A 17,341-nucleotide genomic window follows, 5' to 3' on the forward strand; every position below is an offset into this window, starting at 1 on the left:
AACTCTGAAAGTTCAACTACATTTGATAGTATGATAAAGAAGTCGGGTTCGTTTCAAATTCACAAAAGTGGAGACTTAAGAATTGGTAACTTAAAACCACCAACAAAACTAGTTTATACTTCATGAAGCATCAAATTTACACCCAATACAATCAATTGATCCATAAGACAACCATTGACTAAATTACGAGCTCTATGTACCAAATTCACAAATTGTCAGATGTCTTGAACAGAATCAATTACGACAAAGATAAATTTGAACCAGCAGCATATAAAACAAAACTGAATCGAAGAGAAACAAAAACACATAATTAACTTCACACAATGAAGCTCTAAACATGTTGCGCAAAAAGTACCATGCAATCTCCCTTTCTCTTGAAATATGATGTGCGTAACAAATTCAGGCAGACTAGGCAGGGGAGCACCCTTACTTAAGTGGTCCTTCTGTCACAACCCAAAACCTACCTTGGAAGTCGTGACCGGCCAAGCAGGTGTTAAGCCGCCGAAGGCCTGCTCATAGTCTAGTTTAGGGATTTCTCACATCATTGTCATTTTAAACCATATAAGCAAGGTATGCGGAAGCGTAGAATAAATAACATAATCCCAGAGCTTCTAAGTGTACAAGTATAATAATTACAAACCATTAGGCTACACACAATTCTCCACGGTTATTCTAGCACCCCATTCAGCCCACAACTTGCTATCTACCTTAACCTAAAAAATTAGAAAAGGTTTTCATAAGCCGAAGCTCGGGTGAGAAACGTATACCAAAGTTACAAGTTTGACCATGGAAATACCCCACATTATAAAACAGTTCAAAGCAACAATTCAAATATTTCATTGACCATCCAGTACATGTATTTTTGTCCGAAAGCTCATTTCTTTGGTCCAAGAAATGGACCATTTTCATTTCATTTCTCTTTCAACTTTGCACTTTTGAGCGATAATAGCATTCAACGGTATTTTTGCCAGTCTGTTGGGGAGCGACCCCATTGAAGAGTGGTAAGATATCATTACCCAGTGATGCCTGGCTGCATCTCCTACCTTATTACTTCACGCAACTAGTATCTTTACTCGTCCCCTAGCACTCGGGACACCGTTTGAATGAATCATATTATCACAAGCATGTACCAGTAACAATTCCAGTTTTCAAAACATATTGCAATGATCTAGTCTTTAACCGTAACAAGCAAGATTTATAAACAAGCCATCGCAAGTATTTCTATTTAACAACAGTAATTAAACCAAGTAAGAAGCTCAAATCCCACATTTTTTGCATATTCAAGCAATGGCATTTTATTCCAAAAATTTAAAAAAGACATGTAACTAAGGTATGCGCAACTCACAAAAAAGTAGCGTCTAGCTCATCACGCGTGCGAACTACTCCATTGAATTGATACCGGTTAAGTTTTCTTGACTTCCGAAAAGAAATTGATGTTGAACGGTGATGGCCATGGCTGGACCAGACCTTAAAAGGAGAAAAATGGCCGCCTCCTTTTCCCTCTCTCTCTCTCTCTCTCTCTCTCTCTGCGCGCATAAACCGTGGAAGAAAAGAGAGGTGCGGTTCATATCCTAATTACTAAGTAAGTGTCATTAACTAATATAATATCCTTATTCAAGAATATATATACCTCGGTGGATTCAGAAGTTGAATCAGCACCCATTTCACACATGCATGCCACATGTCACCACAAAGCATCATGTTGCACCACGTGGCACTTCGCGCCCGATCATCGCTATTCTGGTCTGTTCGCGTACAAATTTCGGTCTCTAAAAATTCTCATAATTTCAACATAGACAAATAAAAATATGAGGATCATTGTAGCGGTGTTCGATTTTCAAGGAAAAATCCTAACTTAAAATAACTCGTACAGTGTATCAGATGTAACTCAATTGTCCCTACAAAATTAAATCAGAATTCACACATTCATTCGGATCACGATACATTTCGCGTAGCCTAACTTACTATTAGAATTAAATTAGAGTGTCGAGTTCCTATTCGGATCACGTGACTAGAATTTTAAAATTTCAGGATTTTACACCTGCCCAAGAGCAAACCTCACAATCATTTAAAAACCAATTCTAAAGGACGAGAGTATGAACCAGCTATCCCTTCCCATTCCCCTTCAAACAGTAAACCTAACTAACCCCCCACTCAATATTGCTTCTTAGAATCCGCACTCTAGTACCTCTTTTTCGTTCTAGGTCATCTTGGCAGCAGTTAAAAGTGGATAAACCCAAAGCAATACATCACTTCAGTGTTTAGAAACTCACTTAAAAGTGCTAGAATTTGCAGCTCTGTGCCCCAAAATACTAATAAGCACCTCAATTCCAGCCAACCGGTGACACTTGTGCCTGTGATGAACTGCGGCAGTATCTTTGTAATGCATTTCAATGGTGAACTGAGCAATCATGCAGAAGATACTTTGAGAAATTATACAACAGATGCTATTAGATGAATAGATGTGAAAATCAATAAATAAAGCAAGGCTAAACTCTGAACACTCAATAGTATTCAATCTGCATAATCCAGGGATAGAACCATCACCATAAAAACTCTATCTGGACGGAAAATTTTAATCATGTCAATGACACCAGAACTCCTGCAATGCTCTTCCCTACAAAAATAGTAGAGGTCACTTGGCCTAAAGCAGCTTCATCCGCATAATAGAACTCAAAGGGAGCAAAACGGTATTTCACATGTTCAGGAATCCATCAACAGTTTGAATTGTATGAACAATCGCGTCTTTGGAGAAGAAAGGTAGCATAGGGTCAGACTCGAAAGAGGCTAGCGAAAAAATATGTTTGACAATGGATACCGGTAACAAAGAAAAGACACGATATTTAAGGAAACGCTAGAGACAAATTGCTTCAGTTAAAGTCAAGAGACTCAAGACATAGATAACAAAACATATACATCACAAACATTGGCAACTGCAACATAGCCAAACGAAAAATATGCACCGAATTAAAAAATACCCGTGTGAGAATGTAGAGAGAGAAGAGAAAAGTAAGTGTACTACTGAATTATGTTACAACACTCATGGAGGCTATTTAAGCAACCCTAACCGTAATCAGACATGAGCAAACCCTTGTAGGACATTGTGATTATACAACCCTTAATAAAATAGATAAATGACAATAAGATCAAGACTACAATTTCCCAACCACTAAAATGAAAACCCAAACTTTTAGTAACACAGCCCGGTGATAAATCTGGTGAAAATTGAGCACACTAAAGGGGGAGAGAGAGAGAGAGAGAGAGAGAGAGAGAGAGAGAGAGAGAGAGAGAGAGAGAGAGAGAGAGAGAGAGAGAGAGCAGCAGCAGCAAGCACATATCATTTTCTGCCCCGATAGAAAGACAACACAGAGTTAGAATGTACACGAAGTTCATTGAGTCAATCAAGAAAAGGCAAATCCATGAGAAAAAAGCACCCTCTCAGTAAGGGAAACTCCGCAAGGGAACTTGAGAAATTATTTCAAAAGACTGAGGTGAAAGATTGACTTGAAATATGAGACAATTTGCATTCCACTTGTGAGAAGAAGTTGTCCAATACATATGTAACCTCAGTGGTAAACAAACAGTTCAGCAGATCACAAGTATGAAGGCAGACCACAAGTATGAAGGATAGGAGCGACCACCTAAGAAGCTAAGAAGCACAAACACAGATAGGGAAGCAAACACCTAAGAAGCTAACAAACACAAACACAGATAGGCAATTCTAAATAAACGGAGACACAGAAACAATGGGTGATTGTAACAACCTGCCCAGCTGACCTGCTTACCCTTAGCCTTAATTACGTGGCTCAAAAGGTTAACCTCAGGTTAATCCTACCTAGTCGGTGTTATCTTATATACCATTTCCTTTTCCCTTGAAGTTTCGATGTGGGACTTTACAATGACAAGGAAAAATTAACATATATACATATATTCCAAATTGTATACGAAAATTGGATCCGCAAACACCCAAACTGTTAGAATCTGTTGGTGTTATTGTATTCTTTATCGGTCTGTGTTAGTCGAGGTAGTTTCGTAATTGTCTGCTTATTAGCATATGCAAACACATTGGTGAAAAGGGCTGATTAAGCTTTTGGAACCCTGGTCTCACATCCTCCACCCTTCACTTCTTCTCTAAACCTAACCCTAAATTCATATCATCAATCTAACTTTGTATGAGAATGTAAATTGATATGTCTCGAACTCTTCTGCTCTGAAACATGTACAAATAGACTGAACATAATGACAGAGAAGCAGGTTCAGGAGTTTCCGGGCTTGCTGACGTCCAAATCATGTGGACAACCAGCTCCGGCAACTTCACCACGTGAATCGTCGTCATCTTCTTCAATTGATGCAGAACTTTCTGTAATTTTCACTCGTCAGATGTTATGCTTTTTCAATTTCCACTTTCACATATTTTCCCCCAGTTTTCCAGATCTGCAATTTCGTCAATCATCTGTCAATTTTGATGATGGACGAAATCGTAGATTTGGAAAGAAAGTGAATAACTTATGTGGTGCTTTTAGTAATCTTGTTGGGGGGAAGCACAAGAACCATTTTGTTGCCAGACAGCACCACACCCACACCCCGAGAACTTAGTCAAGAGTCAAGACTCACAAGTCAAATATGGTACCCTAAACCCGCGTCGGATAACATGACCTCACCCATGCCCAAAGCAAGCGTATCCCCTACCCACACACTTGTATTGCACACACAAGAGACCCTATATAATCTTTAATTCTACTCGTCTTTTATTCTCCTGTTCAGTAAACTGAAGATCCCTTCTTGATGCAACGAAACACATCCTCCTTTGGATTAGATTGAGTACTATTCTTCACACTCAAGTTTGTCTGCACCTTCTCTATGTGAAAAATCACCAAACCTTGCCAAAGATAATAGAATGATATAACAAAATTATAAAAGACAGCATCTAAAGCACCCTGAGCAGTTGTACGAGGTAAAGGGAGACTCACTGCAATAAACTCGCACCCTCATGTGAACTCGATAATCTTTAACTACCAAAAGATGGCGGAGGAAAATCCCGTACTCATGCTGAAAGCTGGGGACATCCTTTAAGACATCCCAGATATGGTTGAAAAGCAATTTCGTCATAGAGACCAGATGCAAATTCCTGCCTGTGAGAGGATAATGAGGGCATAAATGATTGGCATCAAATAACTTCACCGAGGAACATGTCGCTTGCAACCCAACTCTATTTGGTAGATAATACAGTGAAAAAATCATATATTTCTTCTGTTTTGGTTTCCGGTAAAAATTATATAGAAGCAACAAAGCCAAGTTATCCTTTAACAGAATGGGGTGGTGTTTTTCCATTTATAGGGTCCAACCAAGGACAAATATTCAATCCAAAGTCCAAAGTCGAAACTTCTAAGTTTATTCATCAGTGGAAGCAGACTAAAATTTACATATATCACAATTCGAATTGAAACTCAATACAAACTTCATCCTATGATCGAGCTTTCGAATCTGCCATTTCATCATTGACCAATCTATTCCATTGAGGATCATATAATGGGCACAAGCATATAAATCATCTTGTCAGCTGCCAAGCACTCCCTCTGTCCCATTTTGTTGTCTTCCTACCAGAAAATCATGCCATTTTGACCTAAAAAAAATTTAACAAGAGTACTTTGGAGAATTTATTTTTTATTTTGGCCACTGACATCTTTCGAAAGGTGTAAAAACATTCCAAAAAATCTACTATTACCGAAAGTACTGAATTTTTTTAAGGTCAAAATGGCACAATCTTTCTGAGAGAGCAAACAAAATGGGACAAAGGGAGTATGAATAAACCAGACTTGGCAACAACTCAAAGCAGAGGTAATGCCGTCTAAGGTGGTTCATTTATTCGTGTAGTACCACTGAATTAATCAATGAGGGGATATATGGTTGAAGTTAAAAACATTTCTAAGGACAATAAGACAAATGTGCCCAAGGTAATAAGGAAATTCAAGACAGCTCATGATTTAGCGAAAGATGTAGGATGTACAGAGTTGAATTTTAAAAAGGGATCCTTTACAGTCATCTTTAGAGGTCAATGATCAAACAAATGATCAAATTAACTAAGAAGCATAGCCTTCGTTTGACAACCTGAAAGGCTGGAATCCTCCACTCGTTATACAACAAGGCGCAAAGTTTTAGAAAAAATTAAGTTTGGCAATGGCCGCTTGCTTGAGGATATCTCTAGTGTTACACACTTGGTGAGCAGTGTAATGAGAAAAGGCCTTGATTCGGCTACAAAAGGAAAATAATAGTACAATTATCCAATCCCTTCTCAACAAATTATGCATATATACCCTAGGCCGACAAAAGAACAAAATTTCACCTCACCAAACGGACATATTTCAAAAGTATCCACATCAAATCTTACAATACATATCTCACTCGGTTTAAACACTACAGTTTTATGTCCGATGTATCTAACAAAGCCAGTGGATCTTTTGCCTTCTAACCAAGTGTTCAACAACTTAATTCTTTCCTGAAAATCACAAATCAAACCCTTCGTACAATGATGCACAAAACATCAAACCAATGTAGGAAACACCGTGAATGATTCACTTGTAATGTTCATTCTAATTTATGTGGTTAGCTTAGAAACGACAGGGTGTACAAACAGGATCATCATTCACCATTCAAAATAACCGCTTTATTACTAGGCTAAGGAAGGATTATTCCCTTCTTCCCGCAACCATTCTGGAAAGGAAGTGGAATCCTCATGACTATCAGGGCCACTAGAGGTTTGCCCAGTCCTTAACTTCAGGGCCCCGGAATTAGTTGAGGTGCGCGTAAGCTAGCCCCGACATCTGATTATCAAAACAAAACAAAAAAAAGACCGTTCGAACAGTTGCTGGAGTTGTCTTACAAATGTGGTCCCTCAAAAGTATCTTTGAGGGGTAAGATAACCATCCACTGAGAAAATTTAGATTCCCTGGACAGTTACCAGAGAGTTAGTCCAACCCTTCGAGAAGCAAACAGGGCCTTAACTAAAGCATATTAAGGACAAATAAAAAAAATAAAAAATGACAAAAACAAAAAAACGAAAACAAGTCCGATTGGGTCTTCTACTTTTATTTTGTTTTCCTGCGTTTTAGGGCAACGATTTTGTGAAGGAAAATTGAGTTGAAGATAGAATGTTACCTCGCGAGTTTTAGCTTTATCGGAGGACAGCTTTGAGACGATCTCTTGAAGGTCCCTCGAAGTGACGGTGGCCATTGCGGTAATTTTGTGGAATCGGACCGGTGGGGGTAGGTAATTGAGTGGAAGCCCTTTCAATCCGATGAGAGTGTGGAGAGGCGGGCAGAGAAGAGAGCTAGGGTTTTACCGTTGAGAGGTTTGTTTCATTGTGGAGTTGAACAAAGCGGGAGAAAAAAGAGACGGTGGTTTACTACACAGAGAGAAAATAGGGGTTTTTTTTTTTTTTGAATCAAGAAAATAGGGTTTATTATTGACGTAGAAAATAGGGTTTATAGACGAAGATGTCAATAGGGCTGTCCATGATCCGGATCGGATCGGATTCATATGAATCCAATTCTAATCTCTATCTCACGGTTTTTAGAAAAAGTAATCCAATCCTAATCCAAAAGTCTCACGGTTCGGTTTGGATTCCAAACCGTAAGTTACGATTCGATCCCGATTTTATCCACGGATTTTCTTCCATAAACACTAAAAAACACAAAGTTACTTCAACTACTATATTACATATCATTTCAAATTTCTAGTTCAAGTGACGAGCAATAAGAGAAACATTACAGTCCAGATTGACAAATTTCCAGTTCAAGTGACCAGCAATAAGGGAAACATTACATTGCAATAAGCTACAAACTGCAATATTACAGTTACAGCCATTGTTACATCATTCAAGTCCAAATTTAAGTCCAGGTTTCATCATTCCAGCAACCAGATTTCATCAATCTTGAATTGGATTAAGAGAAATATTTTGTAGAGCTGCAATGATATGAATGAAGCTAAGTTAGATCATAATAAAATAAAATTCTTGCACAAAAATTAACTAAGCTATGGAAGTTAAATATAATTAGCACAATAAAATTAATATTACCTAATTCAAGCTCTTGCATTTCTTCAATATTCTCTTCCACTTCAAATGGCAATGGAGTAGCACGCAACCAATCTTGCATACAAATTAAGCACTCAACAAGCTTTGGAGAATGAGAACTACGAAATTGGTCAACAATACGACCTCTGGTACTAAAAGCAGCTTCAGAAGCAACAGTTGAGACAGGTATGGCTAAAGCATCTCGAGCAATTTCAGAAAGAATTGGGTACTTAAAATAGTTCACCTTCCACCATTCTAAGATGTTGAAGTTTGTACCTTTCTTCTCACAACGTTCTTCCAAGTAACTATCTATCTCTAATTTCCCCCCATCATCTTCTTCTTCTAAATGTTTCTGAAACTTGGATTCAAATGATACTCCCTTGTCACTTCCTTCGCTATATGGTTGGTCAATCTCCATCCCACTCCACTTTTGGCTAGAAACTAGTGCATTTAAGTTGAACTTTTCATACTCAACAAAGACACGATCCAACTCTCCCCTTATCATTTTTGTCAACTCTTCCACCACATCAGAATCAAAAAGTTCACTAAAACAGAATTTGACATACCTTAACTTGAAGCAAGGATCCAACACAATAGCGATGAACATCGTCATGTTTATGTTTTCCACTTTACCCCAATATTTATCAAATTTTTTCTTAATTTTTTTAGCCATATCAACTAGTACTGCACGACTCCCAACCCTCACATCACCCTCATACATCCCATGAACATCTTTTAAATAATCTAATAAAAACTTATCAATTACCATAACTTCATTGAAATACAAATTAGAAGTGGCATATGAAGAACCAGACAAGTGTAGTGTGGCCTCATAGAACTTCTCCAAAAATTCAGAAAATTCCTAGCATCGTCTCAATCTTGAGTGGTAGGAGGCCCCATATGAAGTTCAACGTGGAAATGAGGATCCTCTTCTTCAATCCTTTCAAATGCTTTTTGAAATATTAAAGCAGTGCTCACCATGAGGTAAGTTGAGTTCCACCTAGTTGGAATATCAAGGCATATAAAAGCTTTTATTAGTTATTCCCTCGCTCATTACACATGTCTTGAACCGTTGCTCTCTTTGAGGAGAACTCCTAACATACTTCACCACATCACGAATCCGGGAAATTGACTGTTTAATCTCACCCAATCCATCTCTTACAATTAAGTTTATGATACGAGCACAACATCTCATGTGAAGAAACTCACCGCCTAAGATCAATGCACCACTCTTCTTGGACAATTTTTTCTTTAACTATGAAACTGCAACATCGTTGGCTATTGCATTATCCACCGTAACTGTACACATTCTCCCCACACCCCATTCAATCAAACAGGCTTCAAGGGCCTTTCCAATTGCCTCACCTTTATGACTCGAAATCACACAAAAGTTAAGAATCCTTTTATGCAGTTTCCAATCCTTATCAATGAAATGGGCAGTAAGACACATGTAAGATAGATTCTGAAGGGAGGTCCATGAATAAGTGGTAAGGCATATCCTTTAATTTGATTTCTTGAACAAATTCCTTATTTTGGTTTTGTCGCTAGCATAGAGGTCAACAATATCCCTCGCCACTGTTTGACGTGAGAATGTTTTGAAAAGAGGTTGCAACACACGACAAAAAGAACGAAAGCCCTTGCGCTCAACAAACCGAAAAGGTAACTCATCCATGATAATCATTTTGGCCAAAGCATCTCTACAAGCCTTCTAGTCAATTTTCAAAGCCCAATTCCACTGTGAGGTTCTCCTTTTCTTTGTGCATATGCTAGTGTTGTCTGTTTCTTAAGTTTTTGAATGTTAGGATCTTTTGAGCAACTTAGCATGTGATTTTTCAAGGTACTAGTCTCATTCCCACTCAACCATTTATAGATTTTTCTGCAATACTTACATTTAGCACGATCAGGTTTCGTTTGCCCTTTCCTAGTGACTCTATCAAAGTGATTCCACACAACAGACAAAGGCCTTCCTTTGGATTTAGAAGCAGTTACCTCATCTTCCTCATCAAACGATATATTGATTTCTGGCTCAGACATAGCATCTGCATCACTCTCCATGACCTCATCCGCAGTAGCAGTTTCTGCCTCTCCCATGCTTGACATATCTATGAAAATGGGTGACATAAATAAAAAATCATACACTTGTGTGTGATTAAGAGTAAGAAACGAAGTTCGATTACGGGCTAGATTGAATCAAAAAACATTGTGATGCAGAATCGCTGATATGTAGTCTTGAATATAACAAAAGTGCTACAATTAATTGATCAATGGAATAAGGATTACCTCTTGGTGATTGATTCAAACTAGAAGTGTTGTTTTTCTTTTCCTAGTCTTGAACGTTGAGAGAGAGAGAGAGAGAGAGGCGCCACTTCTGAGTTCTATACTTCTGTCTAAACGATTTTAGTTTAGGGTTGTGGACAACGGTATGATTTTAGGGTTTGGATAGTTTACAATTTACCCCTTAAATTTTAGTGTTTGGACAGTTTACCCCTTAAATTTTATATATTGTCACATAAATGTAACATTGTTAAAAAAAATTCATAACAAGTAGTAAAATTATAATTATTTATAAATATTACACACACACAAACATATAAATATATATATATATATATATTATTTTTAAATATCTCACGGTTCGGTTCGGTTAATCCACGGTTTTAAAATAAAAATCCAATCCTAATTCGTATCTCACGGTTTTTTAATTTTCAAATCCGTGTCCGGACCATTAATCCATGGACAAAATCCAAAAGGCACAGATCGGTTCAATCCGAACTGGTTTCACAGTTCTCGATTTTTCTTGGACAGCCCTAGAAGATGGGCTTTTATGCAGGATATAAGCGGAATTTGGATTTCTCTTTCTTTCTTTTTTTTGGGTACATGGAATTTGAATTTTCATAAGTGCACAATGGCACAAACATTAATAAGACGATCTCTTCGGAAGGTCGGTCGACACAGACAAATCTCTCACTTGTTTTCCAATATATTGATAGCAGTAGAGTTCCATATTTAGATTCCGAATTCTTTCTCCCTTTAGTGGCGGTTTTCTTTTTAGACATTTTATATGTTACTGTAATAATCATGATAGAATAAGTCTACAAGCTAGGGGTGTATATGGTCGGAATTGATCTGGTTCTCTATAAAACAGTAACCGAACTATTTCTAATTATTTTAAAAAATTGACAACCAAAACCTAACCAATATATGTGTTGAACCTAACCAGAACCAAATCTTAAGACCGGTTCAATTTTGATTTGGTTCCGGTTGATAAACCCTAAATAGTGTAAATAATGGGACTTATCTCTCTCCATTTTGTCACTCTCACGTGTTTAACTTGCTTTATTCAGATGATATTGCACGGAGGTTGTGTTTTTGTGAGTTTCAAGTAAAAAAGTGGAAATAAGGCATTTTGAACACCAAGGAGAACAACCCGAAAGCATCCAAAGAAACAAGGCCATGTGGCACCCGGCCACCGAGTCCCAAAAATGATGGAAAGAAGCATTGGAAAGTGTGTCAAACATCGTAAGGCCATAAGACATGCATAGGGTGAAGAAGCAAAGAAAGATGTCCGCATGAGTTTGCAATCTCAGTAGTTTGATCGGCTCACGTAGCCCATCCTTTAGCCCTTCCTCAAATCTTCTTGCCTTATGAGCATCTGTATCAACCATGTGTGGGGCAAACCGACTCAAATCCGTAAAGATTCTGTCATATTCCGATACTGACATAGTAGGACCCTGCTTCCAGTTGATAAATTCATTGACCTTAGCATCCTTGAGTGTCTGCGGAAAATACTTCTCATAGAATACCTCTTTGAATCGTACCCAGGTCATATTTGGCTCTCTTTCCCTCTATGTTAGCCACCATCTGTACGCCTCTCCCTCGAAGTTATAGGTAGCAAGAACAACCTTGTGCATCGTCGGACATTGTGCCTGAGCCACAGCAAATATTTTCTCCATGCCCAAAATCCAGTTGTCAGCCTTCAACGGGTCAATTCCACCTTCAAAAATAGGAGGCTTCATCTTCTGAAAGTCCTTGATACTCATTTCTGCCACAGGCTGTCCAATAGCTACCGCAGGCGGAGGCGTTAATGGATTCTGTAGCTGCCGGTTCATCACACCCAACATCCCCTCTAGCATCCGTTCCATTCTTTCCATTCTATCCACTGGCGGTGGCTGTGCTCCCTCCAGCACATCCCTATGCTCCATTTGCTAATCAAGAGAAGAAATCCACATTGTATAGATGATATAATGAACACATATGGTATGCATGTCCAATCATATAACAAAACATCAGAAATTACACAACAACGTATTTGATATAACCCACTTAGCACATAGATTCAATTTCCTAAGCTCTGAGGGTACGTGTGTGAGTCATTACTAACCGTGCATCTCATTGTCCTAACGTATTGCTCTGATACCAAAAAAAACTTTGTCACTACCCTAACCGCCCCTAAAGGTGTTAGTCATAACAAAGCGCCAGTGATCTAATCACTAAGGCCATTTCACATGGTTAACCTGTTACAATCAAATGACTATAAGGGACTCGAGTAACGAATAGCGGAAGAACAAACCATTTTATTACATTAACTCAACAAACGTATCTTACAAGCCAAAATTCCTTAGAGCTGTGCGTATCAACAAACTCTTAATCCATGTACAAGCACTTACTAAACCAAAGTAAAGTTAAGTTACAAACTTTCTAGCTAGTCAACTATTCACATAGCACGTCCAAAAGAAAGGCTCCTCGCCACCACTCTACTCCTCGTTGCCTGAAAGGTGGGAAAAATAACATAAGCCGAAGCTCGTATGAATGACCAATACATAAGTTACATGCTTTCCATGGACAACAGTAAAAACATTTCATAGAGGTTTAGTCATAGAAAAATAGCCTTGATATAAAGCACATTCCACTAGTCTTGTGTGTGGCTACCAGGCGTCCCTGGTAGTGGATAATCTTCGACGTCTTGGCATTATCCCTAGCGTATAAGTGTGTCACATTGTAGGAATGTCTTTACTAGATAGGAAAACGAATCCACCTTTCATTGATATTCCATGGAGTTCATATCATGGTACAAAACATGTACGATAAGGCTTTGCAATGGAAAACTTGTATAAAACCATGTAATTTAGGTGGAGTTCATATCATGGTACAAAACATGTACGATAAGGCTTTGCAATGGAAAACTTGTATAAAACCATGTAATTTAGGTATTAGGTCACTCACCTTGATCCACGTGATGACTCGAACTTCCTAGAATATTCAATCAAATGGAAACATGTTTAAACAATACTCAATGATTCTATTTATGCTCAATACAATGCCCTAAAAGTGTTTAAGTTCAATTCAATCCAAATAAATCATAACTAATTCAACTGAATCTCAAAAAGAGTAAGATCAAGACACAAGGATAGCTAGCTCACAATTGTATTCCTAGAAAAACATTAGAGATCAACTCTCCAACTAGATTCATCTCAAGAAAGTAAACCAATATTATTTTTCAGCAAGAAGCTTCACAGGACAGCCCAACTTTGAAACATCACTATAAATTGTGCTTTTAACGCTTTTTAGTGATTCTAGTGCCAAAAGTTGCGTAACAGGATGTACTACAAAAGTTGTGAAGGAACCCAAGTCAGATTCGAACCTAAAGGATAGAAAAATGAGTAAATACAGTTGGTTCGCGAATCTGTCAGGAAACAGATTTCCTGGTTTCAACCCAGACTTCGGAAAATCACTATAAATTGAATTCTCAACGGTTTCGGGCGATTCCAGCGGCAAAAGAACAGGCTTTAAGTCTACTTTCTAACTTGTGAAGGAACCAATACCTAATTCAAAGTTTACGAGTGAGAAATTACCTAATAATTGAGACCCAGTTTGCTGTCAGAAAACTGCTATGTACACATGCTACATACACGAAATTCTGCTACTCAAATCCAACAAAATTCATCACCAAAACCTCACTAATCATGCTTGAACTCATAGATATAAAAGAGCTACTTCAAGAACATCAAATTCATGCATCAAAACAACTTTTAAACATCCAATCCAAAGGATTTCAAGCTAGGTTCTTGAGTTCTTAAGATTTCAACCCATAACCCAAATCCTACTTGAACCCAATTATCTAAAGCATATATTCAGTAATTAGAACATAGAATTTAACATAAGAAACATGAAATTAAGTATAAGAGAGGGTTGAATTACCAGATTAGTACTCCAATTCAACTCAAATAGAACAAGCCCTAGGGTTTCTCTCCTTTTTCCCCTTTCTTCCTCTTTCCTTCTTCTTCTCTCTCTTCCACCGTTCTCTCTCGACTCTCTCCCTCTTTTCTTCTTCTTTTTCCTCTTGCTGACTCTCTCTCGTTTGTTCCCAGGCGGACGAAGCGGTGAAGTTCCAGGAAAAAAAAATACACGTATGTTTTATTTTTGTCTTCCTAGGGAAAAATTATTCTACGTACTCTTGTCTTTGTGTCTCACCTATCAAGTTTTGGCCAATTAATGATATCCTAAGCATATATATGTATTTCGTCCCGTACAACTAAAGTAACTACACTATTTAACCACAAGATTAACTTTAAGCATGCCAAGTAGTCACGTGTTATGAATAATTAAAATCAGGGTTGTTACAAGTTCCACCAGGCCATAATACTTGATCTAACTTGGGGGTTGGCTTATCAATCAAAATACGCCTTTTAAGGGCATTTTGCCAGAAACACTTAACAAAATACCTTACGAGCAATATTGAATAAAAGCGACAAATAATAACTAAAAATACTTCTAACTAACGGGCTTAAGCACCACGATCAAGCAATCTTAGGTGCTTATCAATCTTTCTCGGCTACTCGCGAAAGATAGTCTCATTGAACCCAGATCTTGGGATCTCCAATCAACTAGGTTGGCTACCCCCACGGTAACTATGAGCGTAGTGGCTTTAGCCCCATCCCTTTCGATGCTTGCTCAACTAGCTCTCGGTTTAACCCTTTGGTTAGCGGATCTGCAATATTGTCTTTTGACCTTACATAGTCAATAGCGACAACCCCACTTGAGAGTAGTTGCCTAATTGTATGATGTCTACGTCAAATATGTCTAGACTTACCATTATACATATTACTTTGTGCCCTACCAATTGCAGATTGACTATCGCAATGGATACTAATCGCTGGCACAGGTTTCGGCCATCTTGAAATATCCTCCAAAAATTGACAGAGCCACTTGACCTCCTTAGATGCTTTATCTAGAGCAATAAACTCTGATTCCATCGTAGAACGTGCTATACATGTCTATTTGAAAGATTTCCAAGAAACAGTTGCACCACCAAGTATAAAGACATATCCACTCGTGAATTTTGAGTCCTTCATATCTGATATCCTGTTCGCATCATAATACCCTTCTAGTACTGCTGGATATTTGGTGTAGTGCAACCCCAAATCACGAGTATACCTCAAATAGTGCAGAACCCTGACTATTGTCTTCCAGTGATCACGACCTGGATCGGATTACTCGTGTATCTGCTCAGTCTGCGGACTGAATAAGCTATATCGGGCCTTGTACAACTCATCAAGTACATTAAGTTCCCAAGTATCTGAGAATACTCTAATTGAGATACACCTTTCCCCCCATTATTGGATAAATGTAGACTTAAATCCACAGGGGTTCCTGCGACACTTGAATTAGACAGGTTGAACTTCTCAAGAATCTTGCCAACGTAGTGTGTTTGAGACAATGCAAGTCTGGCAGATGTTCTGGTGATCTTGACACCCAGAATGACATCTACAAGGCCCATATCCTTCATGTCAAACTTTGAGTTTAACATATCCTTGGTAGACTGAAGGACCCTATCATTGCTACCAACATTGAGCATGTCATCAACGTAGAGACATAAAATGACGTACCCTTCGTCTGCGTCTTTGACGTAAACACACTTATCACATTCGTTGATTTTGAAACCACTCGACAACACAGCATTGTCAAATTTCTCATGCCATTGTTTCGGTGCTTGCTTTAGACCATACAATGATCTAACAAGCCTACATATTTTCCCTTATTGGCCTGGCGCGAAAAAACCCTCGGGTTGTTCCATGTAGATTTCTTCATCTAAATCACCGTTCAGAAAAGCTGTTTTTACATCCATTTGATGTATCTCAAGGTTATGAAAAGCTGCGATCGCGATGATCATTCGGATGGAAGTAATCCTCGAGACTGGTAAGTAAGTATCAAAGTAATCTAAGCCTTCTTTTTGTCTGTATCCTTTGATAACAGGCCTCACTTTGTACTTATCAATCGACCCATCTGCTTTCATCTTCCCTTTGAAGATCCATTTGTAATTGAGAGACTTACTGCCTGGTGGCAAATCCACCAGTTCCCACGTATGGTTTTGTAGTATGGAGTCAATCTCACTCTTAATGGCCTCTTTCCACAAAGGACCCTTAGGGCAGCTTACTGTATGTCCGAGGCTCATTCTATATCGGATAAGTCAGAAAATCTAGACCAAAAGATGTCGATGTTCTAGCTAGCTCGCTTGCTACATTGTAGTTCAATATCAACTTCCTCTTCTCGGCCTTGTCTGCTATCATTAGCCGGATGCAAGGTCTGTTTAGCAGAACTTGACTTTCCAATGGATCTATAAGGGAATATGTGTTCAAAAAACACTGCATTCCTAGACTCCATAAGAGTATTTTTGTGAATATCTAATATCTCACATTCATGCACAAGACATAACACAAGTTGTTATTGTGCGTACACAATCTACAATCGTTAGGCCTATTCTCACCTTCTTAGGTGTAAGTACAACCACTTTTGCAAGACACCCTCACATTTGTGAGATGTATAGGAAGGCATTGGCCCCTACAGCTTTAGGATTTTATCAACTTTCTTGCATGGTACCTCATTAAGGCCATCATATGTGGAGAGAAATGCTTCACTCCATAAATTCTGTGGAAAACAGAATTAATCAACCTGGCATCAATCATAGCCTCTTAGGCATGATATAGCTTTTAACAACTCCATATTGTTAAAACGAATAAGGTATAATGGTTTGGTGAACTAGCTAGACACAAGTTCCACCGATGGTAATTCGAATTTACCACCTCGGTCACTATCCACCACCTTATTCTTAGCTAAGATGATGTCCAACTTCATTCTGAACAAGAGCGAGCTTTATCCAATATTGTGTTCTTACTCTCGAGCAAGTACACATGGCAATATTTCATGCTAATATCAACAAAAAGTAACAAAATACTTATTGCCACATCGTATTTGGACATAACTTTGAAATCC

At 38.3% G+C, this 17,341-nt stretch overlaps 1 pseudogene; it reads right to left on the bottom strand.

Annotated features, from left to right (window-relative positions):
* Positions 1-6,395, bottom strand: part of LOC131298703 (serine/threonine-protein kinase ATM-like) — a 45,866-nt pseudogene extending 39,471 nt beyond the window's left edge.
* Positions 6,396-17,341: the final 10,946 nt, after the last annotated feature.

Source organism: Rhododendron vialii, chromosome 8a, assembly GCF_030253575.1.
Source record: "Rhododendron vialii isolate Sample 1 chromosome 8a, ASM3025357v1".
In the NCBI taxonomy this organism is placed as follows: Eukaryota; Viridiplantae; Streptophyta; class Magnoliopsida; order Ericales; family Ericaceae; genus Rhododendron; species Rhododendron vialii.